The 6,098-nt window shown below is 47.3% G+C and overlaps 1 protein-coding gene and 1 long non-coding RNA gene across 2 annotated transcripts in view; one reads left to right on the top strand and one right to left on the bottom strand.

The window, feature by feature from the left end:
- LOC108449810 overlaps nt 1–5,037 on the bottom strand; it is an 8,459-nt gene extending 3,422 nt beyond the window's left edge. Inside the window, exons 1-2 of the long non-coding RNA XR_001866110.1 lie at nt 5,025–5,037; nt 2,339–2,346 (exon numbers count right to left, since the gene is read on the bottom strand). This is a non-coding gene — a long non-coding RNA (uncharacterized LOC108449810). The remainder of the gene's footprint in view (nt 1–2,338; nt 2,347–5,024) is intronic.
- Nucleotides 1–6,098, top strand: part of LOC108449808 — a 204,395-nt gene that overhangs the window by 4,717 nt on the left and 193,580 nt on the right. The window lies entirely within an intron of this gene.

Here is a 6,098-nt window from a genome sequence, read left to right as displayed (position 1 = left end):
GGCCACAGCTCGGCTCCGAGTGGGGCAGGGAAGGCGGGCTTGGGATCCCGGGGCTTCTCCAGTAGAAAGGAAAAGCAGCTGAAGAAAGCAGCTTCCCTCTCTGTCCGAATGCCGGAGACCGAACTGCCCACACACCCAGGTGAAACAGAAAAAAGCAGCCAGCTCTTTTGTTTTCCTTAACTATCCGGCCATTTGTCCCCCTGGCTACATGTATGGGCAAAATTCCTTTAACAGGAAAAAAAAAGAAAACAAAAACAGGAGAGCTCCTAAAACCCCAACACATTCAAACCTTTCAAACCACCTAAATGAGGTCATGTTCAATAAAAGTTAAAGTTGAGGGCTGGTGGGAAGGAAAGAATGGCACCACGACTTTTCATGTCAAATCCAGAAGGGAAGGGACGGCTATTGTGGCACAATCCCACCTAGCCAATGGCACAAGGCTGGGAAGGTCTTTTCATGCAGTTGTTTTGCTTCAGTAAGGGAGGGAGGGAGGCAAGGAGGGAGGGATGGCGGGAGGAAAGAAGGAAGGGCAAAAGGAAAGGCAGCAGGAAGGAAGGAAGGCAGGAAGGAAGGGTGAAAGGGTGGGAGGGAGGAAGGAAGGAATTCGGAAGGAATTCGGAAGGAATTCAGAAGGAAGGAAGGAAGGAATTCGGAAGGAAGGAATTCGGAAGGAAGGAAGGAAGGAATTCGGAAGGAAGGAAGGAAGGAATTCGGAAGGAAGGAATTCGGAAGGAAGGAATTCGGAAGGAAGGAAGGAAGGAATTCGGAAGGAAGGAAGGAATTCGGAAGGAAGGAATTCGGAAGGAAGGAAGGAAGGAATTCGGAAGGAAGGAAGGAAGGAAGGAAGGAAGGAAGGAAGGAAGGGGAAGGAAGGAAGGAAGGAAGGAAGGAAGGGGAGGGAGGAAGGAATGAGGAAGGAAGGAAGGAAGGAAGGAAGGAAGGAATTCGGAAGGAAGGAAGGAATTCGGAAGGAATTCGGAAGGAATTCGGAAGGAAGGAAGGAAGGAAGGAAGGAAGGAAGGAAGGAAGGAAGGAAGGGAGGGAGGGAGGGAGGGAGGGACTGGTGGTTGTGGCATCACAAGGTGTGGGGCTGGGTGTGGTGTGCTCTAGAGCCTCATATATCACATGGGGCAGTCCTGGCTGTGAGGCACTCTGCTGCCTGTGACATCAAAAGGGGCAGGGCTGTCTGTGATAAACTCTGGTCCCTGTGACATTACAAAGGGCAAGACCAGTTGTTATGCACTCTGCTTCCTGTGGCATCACAAGGGGTTGGACTGGATGTGATAAACTCTGGTGTGTGTGACATCACTAGAGGAAGGGCTGGCCCTGATGCACTCTTATGCCTGTGATATCACAAGGGGATGGACTGGTTGTGATGAGATCTGCTGCCTGTGACATCTCAAGGGGCAGGGCTGGTTGTGATATACTCTGCTGCTTCTTACATCACAAGGGGCACGGCTGCCTGTTAAGCGCTCTCAGGCCTGTGACATCACAATGGGCTGAGCTGGCTGTGTTGCAGTCTGGTGCTCTGACATGACAATAGGCAGGGTTGGTTCTGATGCACTCTCTTCCCTGGAATGTCACAAGGGACAGAGCTGGCTCTTATGCTCTCTGGCTCCTGTGACATTACAAAGGGAGGGACTGGCTGTGATGCACTCTGATGCCTATGAAATCAGAAGAGGATTGGATGTGATAAGCTCTGGTGCCTGTGACATTGCAACAGCTGGGGCTGGCTGTGAAGCAATATACTGCCTTTGACCTCACCAAGAGCAGGGCTGGCTGTGATGTGCTCTGCTGCCTTTGAAATTACAAAAATGGGGCTGGCTGTGATTCACTCTGGTGCCTGTGACATCATAGCCAAATCACAGGTGGCAGGGCTGGCTGTGATGCCATGTTGTGGCTGTCACTTCACATGGGGAGGGTCCACATGTGATGCCATCTGGTACCTTTGATATCAGAAGGGGCAGGGCTGGCTTTAATAGGAACTCCTGCCTGTGATATCACAATGGGCAGGGCAGGATGTGAGACTCTCTGCTGTCTGTGACATCACAAGGAGCGACACTGAGTGTGAGGAGCTCTGGTGCCTATGGCTTCCCATGGAGCAAGGCTGCCTGTGATCTCCTCTGGTGCCTGTGACATTACAAGAGGTGGGGATTGCATGATGCCCTGTACTGCCTGTGATACAAGGGCAGGGCTGGATATTATAAGCTGTGGTGCCTGTGACATCACATGGGGTGGGGTGATCTGTGATGTGCTGTGGTGCCAATGAAATCCCAGGCGAAGCAGCTGTCTGTCAGGCACTCTTCCGCCTCTGACACTGTAAGGGGTATGGCTCAACCTGATGCCCTCTGGTGCCTGTGACATCACAAGTGTCAGTGCTGGCTGTAATGCACTCTGGTGCCTGTGACATCACAAGAAGTGGATCTGGCTGTGATGCACTCTAGAGCCTGTAACATCAAAAGGTGTGCACCTGGCTGTGATACACTCTGCTGATCCTGACATCAGAAGGGGCATAATTGCCCTTTAAGCACTCTGGTTCCTATGACATCACAATGGGTGGGGCTGATTCTGATTTCACTCTCTTTCTTGGAACATCACAAGGGGCAGAGCTGGCTCTGATGCGCTCTGGTGCCTGTGACATCACAAGGGGCTGGGTTGCATGTGAAGCACTCTGGTGCCCGTGGCATCTCAAGAAGCAGAGTTGTCTGTGATGCGCATTGGTGCCTGTGATATCACAAGGGGTGGGACTGGGTGAAAAGCAGTATGATGCATGTGACATCACAAGGGACTAGAGGGCATATAAAGCCAGTGACATCAGATGGGGAGGGGCGGGTTGTGGTGCACTCTGGTGACTCGGACATCACAAAGGGCAGGGCTAGCTGTAATGTGCTCTGGTTCCTGTGACCTCCACAGTGGCAGAACTGGCTGTGATACTATGTGGTGCCTGCCACGTCAAATGGGGTAGTGATGCCCTTAATATGTTTGACATCACAAGGTGGTGGGTGTGCCTTAGTTCCAGTCTTATGTCTGTGACATCACAAGAGGTCAGTCTGGCTGTAATACGCTCTGGTGCCTGTGATATCACAAAGAGCGGAGCTAGCTTTGATGCTCTCAGGTGCCTGTGACATCACAAGTGGCATGGTTGGCTGTGATGCCCTCTGGTGCCTGTGACATCAAAGGGGGTGGGACTGGCTGTGATTGTGGGAGCAGCTGGACTGGAAGCATGGGTCTGCTGGATGATTAAAGAAAAATGACTAAATTAATTATAATTGTATCTTTTGTACAGATCATGACCAGCTGAATAAGATGTTTCTAAGGGAGTGTGTGTCCTTGGGCTGGAAGATCACCATTAAGGAATGTTATGTGTGTGCCAACTTGGAAGACCAGTTGGCGTGTGGATGGGCATGAATGTATGATATCTTATTTGGCTGCATAGTCGGATCTGCCTGTGTAACCTTATCAAAGAGCTAATCAAGAAAGTAAAGTTAGTTAGTGTTGCATCCAATACTGACTCGAGCTTTCTCAGTTGTGCTAAATGGTGCTCTGCGTGAGGACTACTTGGAATCTGGTGGTGACCCTCTAATCCAGCGGTGAAACTAAGTGGCCACAGCCTTCAATCAGAAGGCCAACAATAACCCCTGTTGAATGGGTGAGTTGTGGGATTAGAGCAGTAATGTGGGGCAGTCTGCCTTGCAAGAACATAAGCTTTACTTACCTATTTTGCAATGGCTTTTGCAACCTCCTTGCTATATACTTCCAGATGCTAATTGTTCAGCTGTTAATGTGGATTCAGGAACATTGTACTTGGTTCCCAAGGAGGAACCAAGTCCCCTCCAAGGAGGGGACATTTGATGGTAATGTTTGGAAAAAAGTGGGGGAGGAGTTACAAACAAAAAGAGATTTAAAATTTGCTGTGCTGGATGAACTGTTTGCCACCTGGCACATTGTATATACTGCTTTAACTGCCTTACAACCTGGAGAAAAATTTTAAAATTTCAAACCTCAAGGGCTACAGAAAATACTTATAGTGAAATTAATGAAGGTCAGGATTTAATGCCATCAGAAGATTGTGGGGATGATGATAATCCTACAAACTCAGGTCCAGTTGCTCCTGAAAAGGAACCGGATTTTTGTCCCTTGCTGACTCGGGTTAAGACTATAAGTGCTGTTACTCCTGGTGCTGCTTTGTTTTTGCATGCCTCAATCCATCCTCCTGTTTCTCCATCAACATCTCTGTTTCCTGATACGCCCATACCAAATGAATCTCTCATGCAAAAAATTTGCTCTGTGGCTATTGAGCAGGGTGATAGCAAAGCTTTACACGCTCCTCCTGTGATATATAGACCTTGACGTCCCGTGGAGTGGGATTCGATTCCTTACAATATGATTAAGGAGATGAAAAAGTTGATATGGGAGAACAGGCCTCAAAATGCATTCACAGTGAACCTATTGGAGGCTATCAGTGATTCTCATGTGATGACTCCATATGACTAGAAAATAGTGCTTACCAGAGGTAGTACGGCAAATGGAATATCATGATCTGGTAACTGAACAGTCCTTGGAAAATTTAACACAGGGGAATGGTATTCAACCTCAACATTAAGAAGGTACAGGGCAGTTTTTAACTCCCCAGGCACAGGCTGGTATGCAAAGGGAGGTGTTTAATCAGGCAGTGTGACCAACTCTCATGGCCCTACGCTGAGTTCCTGAGGCAGGGCAAAAGCAGTACTCTTTTGTGTCGATACAACAGGGTCCACAAGAATCTTATGTTACATTTATTGACAGATTACAAACTGCAATAGCTAGGCAAATCAGAAATGCAGAAGCTGCAAAAGTCTTATTGTTTCAATTGGCTTATGAAAATGCAAATTCCGATTGTCAGGCAGCTTTAGCTGCCATGAAGGGTAATGTAGGAACCCAGAGTGCCGAGAATATTTCTCTGCCTTTTTTTAAGGGTTTTTACCCCCCTGGACAACACTGGTATAGCTTTAAACCTTGGAAAAAATTACCAACAGTCAGACAACAACTAGAAAATACAGTGGTGTGAATTAGGTTATAGACTACTATGTAAGATTGTCACAGGGTGAAAAATTTAGAGGTTTTAGGCTTCTCTTTATAGTAAATAGATAAGAGTAAAAAATATCAAAATGGAGGATTGCTGTTGTTCTCTAGACCTTCTTCTCCTTCTTCTACTACTCCATATTCTGCAGTAAAAGTAGTTTGGATTGATTGGATAGAAAATTCCGCAGTTCCTAGTCGTGTCACTGAATAATTGGTAGGAAAGTAAAAATAATGTACGTTTTTAGTAACTATTGGTTAAAATATCTTTAAAAGGCTGTGTAAATCTTGATAATTGCTCTCTCTCACTCTCACTCCTACTTTTCCTCCTTCTATGCTGTACCTGGGTCACAAATAAAGTGTCAAATGGTGCCCTGTGTTCGACCTCCACGGAACGGAACGACCCAGACCCTTTTGGACAGCAGCACGCCATCAAGACCAAACGAAAAGAAAACCCCGCGGGGTCGGCCTTGAAATTCCAGGATCTCCTAACCTCGGTCAACAGGGGGGAGGAGGAGCCGCGGTCTGCTGGACGGAACTCGGACTGGGATTTCCCGAGCCCATAACATCTATCAAAAACAAGGTAAGCTGTCCAAAACTAGACCACGAAACAAATTATGGGTGCAGTTCCTTCCCAACTGGAGGCAAACTTAGTTCGAAACCATCCCTTACCAGCATTTCTACAAGAAATACGATGCTTGGTATCCTGGATAAAGAAAGAGTTTCCTGATTGGAAATTGATTGGAGATTTATATTTACCATCTTTTTGGGAGAATATTAATACTATTCTATATCATTACTCCAGCCTAAAAGATGAAACAGCTCACAAATTAATACCATTAGCTACAATAATTTATGAAACGCCTTTGGAGGTGGTACCTCCTGCTTCTGACAAAGAGGGGACGTTTAACACTCCCATGGAAACTTTGCTGACACCTGTAAGTGCAGCGGGAAATTTTAAAACCCCGCTCGAACCCTCCCCACCCTCAGACACGGGCAGAGAACGCAATGTTCGTGCGGAAGTCCCCGAGGCTCTTGCG

This window comes from Corvus brachyrhynchos, unplaced genomic scaffold (genome assembly GCF_000691975.1).
Source record: "Corvus brachyrhynchos isolate BGI_N302 unplaced genomic scaffold, ASM69197v1 scaffold481, whole genome shotgun sequence".
Lineage (NCBI taxonomy): Eukaryota > Metazoa > Chordata > Aves > Passeriformes > Corvidae > Corvus > Corvus brachyrhynchos.
The sequence above is the reverse complement of the archived record's forward strand: the minus strand, read 5'-3'. Positions and strand labels throughout refer to the sequence as shown.